Genomic DNA, 15,877 nt, shown 5'->3' with positions numbered 1-15,877 from the left:
TAGACAGGGGCTAAGTAAAGGTTGCTGTCACTTTTACTGAGGCAAACCTGTGTATTTCTGAGATGTGATTCTGTTAAAGGGTTATGTGAGTGCTATCTCAGAGATGTTGTTTAGCAGTGTAGGGAAATGCTTGCTTTTGTAATGCAAATTTTTAAGCAGAGTTACTTGTCACTTCTCCTTTCATTGGCAGTAGAGACACTGATGGGAAGTCTGTGAGAAAGTTTAGCACACTTAAAGCAGGCAGAACAAGATCATGTGGGTCAGGTAAAACATTATTTCTGAAAAATCATTTTCCATTATATGTCTCAGTAGCAAGTGCTGCTGCTGTTCTGTGTGTGAGGGGGTAGAGGTGTCTGCATATTTGTGATATTTAGTTGATCTATTCCAACAAACTTGGCCTCGTTTCCTCCACACAGACAGCAAGTCAAAGGAAGATGTATTTAGCAAGAGGCATCCTACTGAAGTTAAAATTAAAAGCTATAAAAAGAGCTGACACTTTGAGTTAGGCAGAAGAAACAATCCTTTATTGTCCCAATGAGGTTGAAGCATGACGGAAATGAAGGCTCAGTATGAATGAGTTAATAACAAAATCTAGTGCCTTGCCATGTTCTTAGAGCTGTTCAAGGGTGTTGAAGGAGAAAATGTAGTCTCAGGTCATATCATGATATTACTGGGTGCAATATGCACTGGTGTCCAAGGGAATTGTGCTGTTTGTGCCAGGATTGAATTGAAAACTTCATGGTTGGTTGTTTTTTTTTCTTCATTGCTTGGATGTGCAGATAAATGCAGTAACAGAAGACTGTCAGAAAATTAGCAGAAAAATTATCAGTGGATATCAAGACTACAGCATTTCTCCTATCCTGATTGTATTACCCTTGAGCAGCCAGGAAAGCTATAAAAGAAAACAAATTTTCTACTGTACCAAAACTGACTGCTTTAATTTCTACTTTCATTTAGAGATAGATATTTGAGAAGTAATAAATATTCCTAAGCTGTACAAAAACACCACTTCAGTTAACCCCAAAAGAAGAGAAAGAACAATAGGTGAAAATGCAGTGGACTCAAACAAAGAAATTAAACTGATGTCCTGGAAAAATAGACACAGATCAGGAAATCCTCTCACTGATGGGTACCCAGAAAGCACAGATGCATAACATGGTCAACTATTCCTTTATGAACTCCCCCCTCCTTTTTTAACCTGAATTTTAGAAGTTCTCCACATGAGATTATTTTTCTTCTTTCTCTGTGCTGAGGATCTTTGTAGAAGTGCAGTAAAAACACAGAAAGGAAATAGAGAGTCTGCTGAGGACAAGTGACCTAATTTATGGCTTTATGTCCCAAGTCTCACCAGAATGTCCAAGGATAACATCAGCTAGCTCTCTCACAGCTACTAATTATGAAAAAGCTTGGCAGGGCGGCCTGAATCTTTTTATTAGACCAAGTAATATGGCTGTGGGGAAAAAGGGAAATATCTGGAATAAATAAGATCTTCTACCAGTTCATTAAAAATATATGATTTGGATTGTTGGAAGATGCAACAACCCTGGGCTTCCTGACAAGCCCTTGTTGGTTACCACACAAACCTTCCAACTACCACTAATGTATGCACAGCAGTTTTGGATAATTTATTTATTCATGTCCTAAGATGCAGGGCCTTGAATGGACAGGGTGGGTACCTGATAATTTTGGGGAACATGTGGTGAACTTTGAGACAATTTGGAGTGTGTTTGTCAGAGTTGCTGGAATTAGATCAGCATATGCTGCTTGAGGAGCTGGCCAGTACACAGATGTGGGGGAGAAATAAGGGAAAGGTACAAATGCGAGTTAAGAAGTTGTTGTGAAAATCACTAGTTACATAATTTAAAGAAACAATTATCTGAGGAGGGGGAGAAGAGAAGGCAATATGGCCTTTTCAATGCAAAAGAAGACTCTGAATCAATGCTGAAAAAAACAAATGGCAAGGTCATTACATTGACAATGAATAATAGAGCAGCTAAGAAAGGCAATTGTGTGCTTCCATTCTTAAGAAAGCCATTTCTTCTGGCAACCAACCATCCCAACCAGAGACTAGAGTCTTATTAGAGTAGGAAATGAGTTGTTTTGCTGACTTCATGCATGTAGTGAATTGGCTGCAGAACTTCTACAACAAAGTTCTTTTCAAACAAGTAGCAAATTGCAGATGAGATTCGTTAATATGCCTCACAGCACTCAGCTGTGTTAGTACATGCCAGAATGTGCACAACATATGGAGTTTAGGTATAGATTTAAATGTGTTAAATTTGACTCTCAGATTGATTATGTTAGTGTTAGACAAATATTATCTGAAAGGACACAAACACAGTAGCTATCAAAATAAAGCACCAAGCAGAAAGATGGATGTAGCGTGCCCAGGCTTAGCTGATTGCTGTACTGAACTTTATCAGGACACTGAACCTGCGCTGGTTTCTCACTTGTGTGAAGTGATTGTACTGTGTGATGGCAGCAAAGTCCCATAGATCTGATTGCAAAGATTAGTGAAAGGCTCAGTGTTATTAAACCTCTGTCATTCTTCCTCTGTTTTCCACAGACATAAAAGAAGTATATTTTGAGATGTAATAAGAAGAGACAAAACTTCTGTTTTCCTGTGCAGGGAAGGCACGGGATATGCCATAACTCTCAGCGTAAGGAGAGCACCTGCTGAGAGAACTAACAATAGGCCATTCACTAAAAAAGCACCAGTAATTAATCCTGGAGTTATACAGGGTTGTAGGCTAGTTAGAGGCCTGGTGTAAATGAGTATAGTCTAATGGTACCCTAATTTACACCCTGGTTCTATGGCATTTAAAGCTATTTGCAGTATAAGCATTAGTTTTTATAATTTGTTCTGCCAGAGGAGAGATTCTCTTCTATATTGCATTGTGTAGGTGCTGGTTTCAGCATTTGCTGGGAGAAGAAAAGTCAAGTCAGCTTGTCTAGTTGGGAACTGTTGTTCTATTGAAAGTAATTGCAGTTTTCATGATAAAATGTTGTATGTATTATATTAAATTTATTCCTATACTCTTGTATTGACCAATCGTGTAATTAAGGGATATACCAAGGATTTCTACCGTAGAAACCAACCACCTATTCTGAAGACTTTAATATAGCTGTAAAAGCTGATTATATGTTGGAGTGTGAGTGTAAAGATCTTGGAGAAAGAGCTCTTTAGTGTACATAAAAGACATCTCTATATAATGGCTTATAAACATCTTCCCTTAAAACCTAACAATATTGAAGGGAGATGATGAAGAGCTACTCAAAAATCCATTTAACTGATAAGCTGAATGCTCCTAATAAGCCAGTTTCAGGCATCACAGTGAAATAAGTGAAAACACAATCTGAAGCAAGAGTCTGAGCCGTAAGAAATCCTGCCCTTTCAGGACAGTTTTTACTCAAAGTGTGTTCTTTAGACCTCGTTTAATGGTGATAATGTCAGCCCTTGAGGTACCCACAGTTGGCACCTGCTGCCAGTCTCTCAGTGCCAGGTACAGTAGGAGTAGGAGCCAATCCCATCAGTCACTGCGGGGTTGTTCTTAAATATGGCAGAGCTCAGTTTAATTTCTGTACAGGAGCTGCACCTGCTGCCTGTGGGACAAAAAGCCTGGCCTAGCAGGCTGCAGTGCTGAGAGTCTGCCTGCAGAGGTTGGATCTAAGCTTGCTGTGCTGCAAAGGACAGTGCTGGGTGTGAGTGAGCTCACGGCTGGGCATGGCTGCTGCTCAGGCACTGTGGGAGATTTAATGAGATCCACAGGGAGAATGAGCCCAGTCATGCCCACGCAGTCCAAGGGCAAGTGCAGCTAAACCAAGGCTCTGGAGCTGCCAGAGAACTTCACCATGCATTTCTTTCCTGCCTTGAGCTTTCACTAACTCAGGACCTCTGTGTTGCACTCCATCTCATGCAGGACTGATGTCCAAAGTCCTACAGAACTGCAGATTATACACCAGGGCTGCTCTCATCTCTTTGCAGTGTTCTCTGGTATTCTTCCAGTACACCCTTTGCACCCTTAGAATGGGTATGGGGAGTGGAGGGGGGGTGACCCCATGAGACAGGGGTTACAGCTTCCACAGGGAGCTGTGGAAGGACTTTCCCTCTGACTACACCAGTGGGAAACTGTACTGAGTTTCTCTGGACTGGAAGTTGCTCTTTGCCTTTCACACAGAAACCTCTTTGCTTTTCAGTGTATCCTTTAGAGATTTTTGGCAGTGGTTTATTCAATAACCATAATTTTCTGCTTACCAATTCAGTTTCAGAACAGGAACAGAAAACCAAACAGAGGGTGCAGATGAGAACAGCAGCTGAACAGGGCAGGGTGAGCCTCAAGTGAATGACAGTTCCTAAGCAAATGCTCTACATTTCTTAAACTCTTGGATTTTTGCTATTCTGGCACAGCCTGTCTAGAAATAGCAGTGCCTGGGATCAGCTCTCCTGCAGCAGTGGGTTATGTGGCAGAGAGGAGCCCTTCTGCAGGGAGGGGCAGTTGTGAGCACTCTGCAACAGCCCAGCTGCCTGTGGCTCTGTCCATACCCAGCTCACTGGGGGAATCTGAGTTCAGGGGGTGTTGTGTGTGAGCCCAGGGAGCCCTGGAAGCTGCAAGATCAGAGCCCAAGTTTACATGTGCCATAACCAGGCTTTGTTTTCAAAATAAGAGGCTCTGGCCACAAGGCTGAGCTCTGTGCTCACCTGAGTTTGGAACTGCCTGTTACTCTCAAGTCCTGCATTATCCTCTTCTTGCTTCTGCCTCTCTAAGGGCAGGCCTTAAGGGCTTAATTTGTATATATGGTTGACATAATTATGCATGTAAATTAGACATGCTCTTTTAACTTCATCACATATCTGATTACCCCATTAAAGAGATTTAAGGGCACCTCTGGTAGTGAAGGTGACTTAAAACTAACTTCTTTCATATCATGTGAGTATACTTTGTTTCAGCTGGGTCCTGACCAGCAGAAACCATTCCAGGTTTGTTCTCAGCTCATGTCTGATGGCTCCCTTAGGGCCATTATATTTATATATATAAGTGTATATATTCATATCCATATCTATATATAAGCTCATTTTTAATCTAGGTTCATTTAGATAAAATAAAGCATTTCAAATATTTAGAAGAGAAAGGAATGGACAAGTTGCTTTCTTGTGAGGAGAACTGAGTCTTCCTTGAAGACTGAGCACTTTGATAATTTTCTGCAGCAGTTATCTTCAGCACCAGATTTTGGCAGAACATGATTGAGTTAGGGCCCGAGGGTACAAATTCCATTTCAGGAGTATGCTGGAAGAAGGAGTCTGCCAGCATAAAGACAGAGACAGTATCTGCAGTGTAAAAATTTGGAACAGACAGCATAGGGTCGGGAGAAGGAGGGGCATCATGACTGGAGAGGGAGCAGCAGACAGAAAGCCTCGGCCAAAGCCCCCTTTGAAGTCTGTGGCAGAGCCAGACCAGGCCCAGGCACCTCAGTACAGGTGAGGGAGGCTGCAGGCAGTGGTGTGCACTTCATTCCCCTGCTAGGAAACACCCTGTACAGGCTAAGGGTAAGATGGATTTTTCTGATCCTAGCCCAGTATTTCCACAAAATCCTTTCCTGTCCCTGTACATTTTTAAAAAATATTACTTTATTTTAGCCTATCTTTGGGATTAGAGCATTGGCACTAAGTGCAAATGAGTATTTTCTCCCATGTGCTTGAGGACCACCCAATCAAAAACAGGACCAGAGAAGTTGGTGTTATGCCCAAGTTTAACTTAATCCACCACTGAACTTCAGCTACTTGCATTGCACCTCTTTTGTTGGTTTTAATCATTGTGTCACATTATTGTTTGAAGCTGGCAGCATTGTATTTAATCAAGAGCATTTGCTTAATTCATTTTCAGTTTCTGCAGTGCATGTGTCTGATGGGGTAAGAACCAGTCACAAATGGCATCAGTGATAGTGAGTGGCCCAACTCCTCATACCCAGAGCAGCAAAGTTAAACCTTATAAAAAACCTGGAGCAAACTCCAGGAAAGGAAAACATCCAATTAGATGGAATTACCTATAAATCCCAGGGGCAAGGGCTCCCTGTAGTACAGTGTGGGGCTCCAGAACAAACCCACTGTGCAGACATTAGAAAGGGAAGAAGGGGACAGAACAGCTGATTGTTTTAAGTAACTGAAGGACTTTTTGAAAAACAATAATTAAATTTAGTTAAGTAAATTAAATATGAAATTTACTGTGTCGATATAGAAGGAGTAAAAAACAAAAATCAGTGCACTGCTTTGCACTGGTTTCTCTTTAAGGCAGGGTAAGCGTCTTGCTTTAAGGACGTGCGTTGTGGGGAACTGCAAACTGAGTCCAGTTCTTCAGGCCCTGTGACTGCCAACTCCAGTGAGCCTGCTGGACTGCAGGAGTTGGATGTCTGCTGAGCAAACTGGGGAGGAGAATGAACAAGTATTAACCTTTTTCTCAGGGGTCAGAGCACAATCAAAATGCACTTCCACAGAAAGTAACAGAATGAGATTAATTTTACATGCTACAGCTATGATTGTCCAAGTGTTATAGGGAAGGCAGGATAAATTCAGGCAGACAGGGTTTCATTAATTGAGGGAATTTTCAGGCTAATTTACAGGTGTTCAGGGACCTGACCTATTTCAATTTGAATAATAGCTGATGACAGAGTTCAATATGCACCAGCCTTCTATTTAAACAGAGGGGAGAGATTTGTTTTGGGCTGGGGCTTCTTAATTAGTATTCCCCAAATATGGCATCATTTTGCTAAGCCCAGCTAGCACCTATTTCCTTGTCAGATTTAAACTTAAAATCAATGCCTTTAGCTTTGCTCTATGTAAAAGATTAAAAAAACCCAAGCTAAAGACACGAAACATGGGTTATATCTGGTTATTGATTTAAGTTTTAATCTGAATTAAAGGGGGAAAAAACCCAGAAAAACTCTCAGATACTTTTAAAATTCCTCCTTTGATAATTAGACTCTTGTTTCAAGTTTCATTTGGTTAATGGACAACTATCTTGGCCATAAATTACACTTTCTATGGTGCTATGTGTTATACCCACCTGAATACCAACAGTCATCCCCTACTCACTCTATCAGTAAGAGGGGAAACAACAAAAGAGAGGATGACCAGAAGCCATGGAAGACAATTCTATTACCAGCTCTGGTCTTCCAGTTATTCACTGTAACTTGAAATTACTTGCTAAGTTTCAAAATTTCAGCTAAAATTTTTAACTGTAGGGTTTTTAGCCTATTTAGAAAGAAATAATCTCAAGCCCTCTGGGCGATCAGTTAATATTTAATGCTGTTGTACTCTGACGTCAAGATTTCATGAGTAGGTAACAAAGAAATGTGTTTAGCTCACAAATTCCTTGAAGCACAGCACAGAGTGAAATGCACACCTCTAATAGTGGGTTAATTCAGCTGTTTTCTATGTCACTTTTCAGTTAATACAAAACATACCTGCCTAAGGTAACAGTGGCACTGAGCCTCCTGCAGTCCCTAGTGCCTGACAAAGGTAGCTCTGATCCTGCACAAATACTGGTCTGTGCAAATACTTAGAGGAAGAAAGACCCTGTCTCTGGGATGTTTGCAGTCTCCTAGATGTTACTCACTGACTTTGTAGATCTCTGTAATAGAGGCAGTAGAGGCAGTAGAGGCAGTAGAGTAAGTAGAGGCAGTTGCTTTAAATGTGTAGCAGCTCACTTAAAACCAGGCTTAACCTTCAGTATGATACTGCCCGGCAGAGCGATCTATCTGTTAATCGCTTAGATTCCCTGCTGCCTGTTTTCCATCCATTTCCATCTCTCTGTTCTGGCTTCTCCTGGTTGTAGGAGGAATAGAATGTTTCTCACTGCCTGTCCCAAAATCTTGGTACAAATATTCCTCAGAGTTTGGGGCTCAGCATATACCAACCTTTAGAAGTAAACTTGTGCTAACAGCAGTCTTACTCCTAACAATCAGAGCAGCAGTAAAATGAGACAGCCCCAAATGTCAGATTAATGACAGATAACCACTATGCAACCCAATGCAAACTAGTTCCTGAGAATAACTCCTGTTGTCTGTCCCATAGCTTAAGAAACTGTTAGGCACAGACAGCTCCTGTGAATGGCATTTCTCCATCTCCCGGCAAAGCGTGCACACTCTTGCCCAGTTCTCATAGATTGCATCACAGACAGTATCTGTGACTGGGGAAGACAGTTTCTGTGAGGCTGAGTAGTTCCCACGGTTCTTCCCCAGACAAATAATCTGGGCATTTGTGAAATATTAAGTTTATAGAGAATAGTGACTTCTTTCTTGTTCAAGAAATAGCGCTGAGCTCTCCTATGTGTCATGGTTTGAGATAGTCCCCAAATCCAATTCCCTAGCTCCATCCCCCTCCCACATCTCAACCTAATGTGAGATGGGCTTTTCCAGACAAAACACACCAGACTCAAAGTGGGGGAAAGGGAATATATTACAATGACTGTACAAATAAATACCGTATCACATTATACACATGATCACAACTATCTCTACCATGACATATAGTATTTACAGTGGATCAGGTCTCCTCTCCCCTCCAAATAAAAGTCCAGGAGGGAAAGAAGGACAGATCCCTTCCAGTCTTTAAGCAGCAGCATCTTCTGAGGCAGCAGTCTGTCTGTCTTCTCCACATGCAGCAGCTGATAGCTGGCTTTCTGCCAGCACTCAACGAGGGAGGTATCAAACTCCCCCGGCCCCATCGCCTCAACCGAGGGGTCTTCCGTGGGCTTCGTAACCCCAGACAAGGTCGTATCACCACGTCATATCACGAAGACACAGGGGGGTCTTCGTGACTGTCTGGTATCTCTTGCAGGAGACTCAGCTCCTTGCTTGCAGGGCCTCTGTGCTCTGCCTCTCAGGCTGCCACCGCGGCAGCAGTGCGAGGGGGGAACCAAGGTCAACTCCCCCTGCATTCCATCTGGCCGTCCTGGTCCAGCTCCGGGACGCCCTGAGCTTCTCAGCTCCTCTCTCTCTCCAGTGCTGCTGTACTCCAAGGCTCCTCTAAAATAGGAGTCCATGTCCCTCTTCTCCAAGAGGGTCTCCAAGGGAGTTTTGGGGAATCTGGTATCAGTCTTACCCCAAACTCTGTCTCTCAGCTGCTGGCTCTCTTTCCAGGAGTCCTTTCTCTGGTGCTGCATGTTTCTGTTGCTTCTTGCTCTTATCTCTGGCTCTCTGCCACCGTTTCTCTGGTCAGTCCCGGCTGCGGTCTGTGCCCATGGAGAAAACATTCTCCCAGCATAACTACAGGCACCTAGCCCAGCTTTATGCTGTTCCAGGTCCCTGCAGCCCCCAGCCAGGGGCTGGGAGGGGGCCAGAGGCCCCAAGGGGCTTAGAGCCCCTTCCTCGTGGCTCACAACATGGCCACCTCTTCTCAACAACCAAAAACTACAACTCTTCTCTTCCGGTCTGGTTGTGATATGTTTACATTTCTGCAGGAGCGTCCATTGGGCAGAACTTCAAAACTTCCAAGGGTTTCCACCCCTTGGGGTCTACCACTTCTCTCAGCCTCTGGGGGAAAACAAGGTCCAAACCACGACAACATGTTATTTTATTGGTGTTCATTTTCACAAAAGGCTAATAATCTCGTTTCGTTCCTTGTCTCCATTGTGAAGTGCATTTGCAGCTTCTTTAATCTTTTCAAGATAAGCAAGCCAGCCAGAGGCTAAATAATTACTGGCAGCTGCTAGGTACTGTCTGTCCTATTAGATGTGTTAATCAAATTTTGTAACTGTGTAGAAACTTCAGCATTAGCAGAACAAGGTAACTCGGTGTTTTTTTCATCAGATTTACCCAGAACAGTGTATTCTGCAAATATTTTCTACCCAGTCTCTCAGAATCACAGTTTGAGTTGGAAGGGACATTAAAGTCATCGAGTTCCAACCCCTCTGCCATGGGAAGAGTTACTCAGAGCCCTATCCAGCCTTGCTCACACCACTGCTCTGGGGCTTCTAGTGTCCCCTTGGTCACCCCCCCTGTCATCTGTAAACTCTTCTGTGGGTCCTGCAGCACAGGAGTGGAACCCAGAATGGCTCCATCTGCAAAAGTGAGAATGACATATCCCTTTATTCGTGCAGCATCTCCCAGTACAGTAAGTGTAAAATTAGATTTTGGATGTAGGACACAGCAGAGATTAATATTATGGGTTCTGGCCAGAAAAATGTACTCTAGGCAGATGTGGTCTAATGGATTTAGTAGAAGCATGCTGTGCATGTGTAGGTACATCACCAGGCCAAGTCCCTTGTGCTGTAACTGCTGCTTTCAAAAGCTAATGACACAAAAATGTTAATTTCATGACCCATCTCCTGGAGTCCTGACAGAGCCCCCTCTCCCTTGGGATTTGGGCGTGAATTGAGATTTAAGGTCAGGCTGCTGTGGAAGCCTTACAGTATGTTGGGCTGGAGTAGGGAAGAACAAAGACAGTTCTTGCAGGGGGTGGCTACTATTTATATGTAGTGACAAAAATAGGTCTTCTCTGCATTTGTTCCAATGTCCCCAGGCACATAGAGCACAAAGAGTCTGGGCCCTGAGCTGTCTCTATAGTCAGATTCCTCTGCAGGGAGGGAGCTGCCCCAGGGAGTCCCCTAGCCCTGTCCCTCTGACAGCCCAGTGTGCCATGGGACAGGCACTGGGATCTCGTGGCCAAAGTCTCAAACCATTCCCAGCACACTAATGAGCCTCCAATTGGCCAGCAAAGCTGATATTCTGCTGTCTCTGCCTGGTCCCTCATTACCATCAAATTGTCAGATTTCCTCAGACCCACCGGCCTTCCTCAAAGTCTACCCCCTCGTGTATCTGTTGCTCTGGCTTCAGGAAATAAGAGCGAGCCTAATGTCTATCAAATAATCCCAGCAAAACTGAGATTCCTCTGAGTAATGGGTCTAAACTAGTCATATCTCTGTAACAGAGATCATAAAAAGGAGTAAAACCAAAATACCTGTTTATTCCTACTTCATCTGAAAGAACAGTGAGTGTCAAAGCAGATCTCAGAGTCAAAACCTAGTCACTGCCACTTGTTCCACTGTCACTTGTCAGTTTTTAGCTGTTCTGCATTATCTCTGTGCCTCACTGTGTCAGTTTTGCTGTGCTCCTTCTCATCTTCCCAATAATGGCAATGGGCACACAGGAATCAGAGATGGAATAAATTGAGAAGGAGTGATTGGAGAAGCATGAAGGCCTTTGGAGCTCCAGAATACTGAAAACCCAAAAAAGAATTAAAGACACATTTTAGACATGCAGTTAAAAACTGCACAAGCTCTGAGACAGCAAGAATGGTTCTGAATTATAGCAAAAAGTGAAGAATCTGCAAATATTGTCAAACAAAAATTAAAGATCGGGGATGGTGCTAAACTCCATCAAAAGGAAGCCAGAAGAGGCACAAATGATGGTAATCAAACTGAAAAACATATTGTAAGTTTTTCGTCTCCTGCTCGGGTTAGTACTAGAGCAGGGGCTGTTGGACGCCGTGAAGTTTTGCAGAATAACTGCTGTGTGTGTGTTTGGCAGTGATTCTGGAGACATGGACCTAAAAAATTTTGGGAAGCCAACGAGTGTTGACTACACAGTTTAAACACATACTAAGCTCATACTACAACTGTTCTGAAGGTTCAATAGCCAGTCTCTGCTGCATCCATATCCTGTGTGGATCAGCCACAGTTCAGGCATCACTCCCAGTAAATGGAGTGGTTTGGAGTACATATTAAAAGAGGGAAAAGTTAAAAGACTTCTGCCTACTCAAAAGAAGTAGCCATTGTTTTCAGAACAAAAAAATCTCATGCACTTGACAAGACAGTCATGGTTATTCAGTGTATTCCCTGTCGGAAGAGGAGCATCTTGGGGCAGAAGCAATTCTGTAGCCCGCTATCCTACACAGCTCTGGCCACTGCATTGGAAGAGTCTGGCACTAATCTCCCAGCATCTGTTAGAACCACTGTATTTTTAGATGTATGTCTGCTGGGGATTCCAAGACTTCAAGAAATGGAAGTTATAATGCATCCCTGAATGGGCTGCTCTCATATCTACTTTCCCGGTGGTTAAAAAAAGAGGTATCTCATCTCATCTGAATTGCTGCCATTCAGAGGTTTTTGTTAGCCTGTATCTCTCAGGTAATGAAGATCGTTCTTTGCTTTGAGGAATTCCCTCTCCACACACACACTTAGCACTAAACTCACTCTTTAACAGCCTTGGGGATATATAATGCTTGCCTCATGCTTTTCACTGTAGGATTCTTTTCTTCCCAATTGCTTATCATTTTGCCAAACTGGAACTATTAGGTTGATTTTTCCAGTCAGGGTTATTTTCTTGCCAAGGTAAGCCTTACTGCTTATAGCTTTTTTTTTTTTTTTTTTGGTAAGTTTCAGCCAAAATGATCCAGTATGTGCACGAATAAGGAGAGGGAAGCACATCTTTTAGGTTATTTGTTTGTTTTTAATGGTAAAAAAAACCCAAAACCACAGAGTCTGGATGACCATTTGGAAAGGGGTATCTTTTTTGTGGAAGTAAATACTGTGATGCTTTCCAGTGCTCTGATACCATCTCGCCATTAAAAAAATATTAAAAAATGAATTGTTCTGCTTTCATAGCTGGGCTTATTGAAAGTACAGCAAACAAGGCAGTATTTGAGGCCTTGCTGGGAAGAACAAGGTTAAACTAGAATGTTGAACAACACTGCAATGCATATGCCCTGTCCATTTTACACCCCAGCTGAAGCAGATGGTGACTACACCCAAACATACATAGCTGAAAGCTGTGGCTCAACGTATTGCAGAGCTGATAGGTGTAATCATTTTGGCACCCTGATTTTTGTGTATTTCCACTTGACCCTTTAAATGGTGTTGTTTTCATGTTGTATTTTGCATGCAACAACCCATAGGTTCACTTTATTTAGTCTCTGAGTGTCAGGCAGGTTTTCAGCCTTCAAAGCCACAGCTGTAGCTCTTCTACAACCCCCCTTGTGTTGCCAGCGTCCTTTCTCTGAAGGATGCTTTGGAGTTCCAGTAATGCTCACACAAACAGTTGCTCTGTAATTGTCATTGTTCCCGTGGTACATTTTATTGGCAAAAATCAAGTGTGTCTGAGGCCTGCTCCCGATGCCAAGAGTTTTTTAAGATGTGCTGAGCACCTCTCCATCTCTCTGAGTTCAGCTGGCATTGACAGCTCCAAGTACCTTGCAAGAGTAAGCACTTGGCATATAGGGCAAGTGAGACAATCAGCATTTTATGCATGTCAGGATGTGATCATGCTTGTTTTAATCCACTCTCCAGTAAGCCTCCTTGCAGAAAAACAGCTCTTGCACTTAATAGGGCCAAGACCTTCAACCAAATGGCAGCAAGTGTAATTACAGACTGTTTATGAGAAGGCTCTTGCGTGAGAGAGTTATCTTTTGCTTTAGCCATGTTTGTAGCCTATTAAAATTTTAGGTGGCTCCAATAAGATTTCCTTTCTTGTTCATGTAAAAATGTGCCCTGTCTTTTCATGCAGGTAATTGCTTTATCTAAACACATGGGTTGATCACAGGTTTTGTACGAGAGGTGCTCTCGGTGCCAGGTTAGTGTCCCAGCATGTGTCTGTGCGTGTGCTAACCTGTGTATGTGCATGGAACAGGATTTTAAGAGTTAGTGGATCATACTGACCACAGGTTGAGCATTACAGTATTTTGGGAACTGTGCCCCACCATAACAGAGGGGAACAAGGGTTTAGGTCTGTCTGTTAATGGGGCTTCTGGGTGTTTTCTGCTGATGTAACATAAACGATGCAACTTTGTTAGAGAAGGAGGAAAGGAATGACCATCTGAAGTGAAAACACGAGGAGACATGACTATTTTACTCCAAATCATATAGTATGTGCCTAAGACAAGCATGTTATGTAGGACCACCACACAAAAGTGTTACACTGATGACCCCACACCATGTCTTTCTGTGGAAGCACTAACAGTGTTAGCAACAGACCCCTGCAAATGGTGAAAAATGTATTGAGTTTAATTCTCCTTGGCACCAGAGACTCATTTGTATTGCCCCACCATGGCAAGGCCGTGCTAGCAACCCTGGCTATGAGTGGAGAACATTCTGTTATTTATCATCTTAAAGTGTGTTCCTCTCTGGAGAAGCGCTGCTTTTAATGATAGATTTTTGGTGATGTGAATGTAAAATACATCACAGTTTCTGGTATCTTTTTAATTTTATGGATGGCACAGCTTAAAACCAGGTACATCAAATAAAATAACTACTGCTGAGAGTGAATAAAAGTTGGCAGGTATGGCAGTTTAAAATAGCCCTATTTTCACCCTAAATATAGCCTGATTTAATTGAAATCTAGTGGTAGCTATGAGACAGCTGCTATATCAAAGACCGGTGACAGCCTGCTGAGGTTAAAAGAATACAGGCTGCCTGTATCTCTGTTGAGATAAAGTGGCATCACAGAGAGCAGAGCAGCAATTAGATTGATGAAAAGTTAAGTTTTTAAAACACTGATTTGTAAAGCCCTTATGCAGTTTTATTTATAGTTTGTCTCTATCCTCCTAATAAAATAGGTTTCTGCCTGAAAGCAGGAGCGTGATGCAGATCCTCAGTTGCTGTTAGCTGCTTTAGCTCACCTAGAAAGGAAGCCACGGATACAGCAAGTCAGTCAAGTGTCCCCCGTGAAATTCTGACAGTGTAGGAGCAATAATGGTAGAATTTCAACTTTTTCTGTGGGACAGTTCCTTACAAATGGGTTTTTCAGCTTCGTGAGGTCAGCCTAAAACCACCACATGGTTTAGGGGAGAACCCTCAGTACTTTAAGGCAAAATCTGACTAACTAAGTGATCTCGTAACTGGTACCCCATTCTAACAGCACAATGTACAGAAAGACCAGAGACTTAACTCTAGGAAGGAGCTGTCTCCATTGGCACACGTGAAAAGTGGACATTTCTCATTATCCCACTGTTTTCAATATTCTCTAATTAACAAGCACTATTTTAATCTCCATGCTTTCTGGTTATTATTATTTTTTCAGCCTCATACAGTCTAAACCCCAGTCTCTCAGACTTATCCTCCCTGGTAGCTATTGCCATTCTTTTTAGTTGCTAGTACTTAATTAATATTTGCCATGTTCTTACTAAGGTAAGTCCATACTTTCTCATTATATGAAATTAAAAGTAGATGAGCTTAGTTCCCAACTAAGAGAAGCTTTATAAAGATATAGGGCACCCCTACATATGGATTTATTTTCTTTTTGATTTTGATTCTCAGGAGAGCCCTTAAGATTTTCTATCAACCCTGTCAATCAAATAAGTTGATGAATCATTGAGTCAGAGCTATGGCAACAAGCAGTCCTGCATAGCAAGTTCTGAAGTGAGTTCCTGACTTTCTGGATTATTGCACACAGACAGAACCTCTTCATGGCTGTGGCTCACTGCTGAAGGAATACAAAACAAGGCAAGTGTGAAAGCTCATTCACCTCAGTTTTTGTGATTGCCCTTAGGAAGACGTGAGCTCAGTTCCCCTCCTGAGCCTCATGCTCTCTGGACTGGCAGGATCAGGAGAAGCATTAAAAAGGCAAAACAATCTGCCTACACAGGAGGAAAAGCATCCTAATAGCAGCCCTTCTAGCTGAGTATAGGACAAAACCAGCAGGCAGGGATAGCAGGAGGTTCATGGAGTATGGGAGAAGAGAAAGATAACATACAATGTTACTGGTTTCATCATGATGGATGAATTAAGTGTTCCTATGAACCTCCCTGGAAATCTGTAACTTAGGTTCTTTATTGGCATCATTATACGTATGTCATACAAACAAATATCAAATTGGGAAGGGGCACCACACCAAAAGACACTGAGATACCACAGAGGTTTGTTTGTATCATCGGAGGCTCCTGGCACAC

General features: G+C 42.6%; 1 long non-coding RNA gene across 1 annotated transcript; it reads right to left on the bottom strand.

The window, feature by feature from the left end:
- Nucleotides 1–534: 534 nt before the first annotated feature.
- LOC135419310 (uncharacterized) lies at nt 535–8,143 on the bottom strand. The gene is made up of 3 exons (XR_010432924.1): nt 7,912–8,143; nt 6,221–6,417; nt 535–799 (listed from the first exon to the last, which is right to left on the bottom strand). It is a non-coding gene; the product is annotated as an uncharacterized LOC135419310 (long non-coding RNA).
- Between the last annotated feature and the right edge of the window lie 7,734 nt (nt 8,144–15,877).

The sequence above is a fragment of the Pseudopipra pipra genome, chromosome 10 (genome assembly GCF_036250125.1).
Source record: "Pseudopipra pipra isolate bDixPip1 chromosome 10, bDixPip1.hap1, whole genome shotgun sequence".
Taxonomy (NCBI): domain Eukaryota; kingdom Metazoa; phylum Chordata; class Aves; order Passeriformes; family Pipridae; genus Pseudopipra; species Pseudopipra pipra.
Note: the sequence above shows the minus strand (reverse complement) of the source record. Positions and strands in the feature narration are given on the sequence as shown.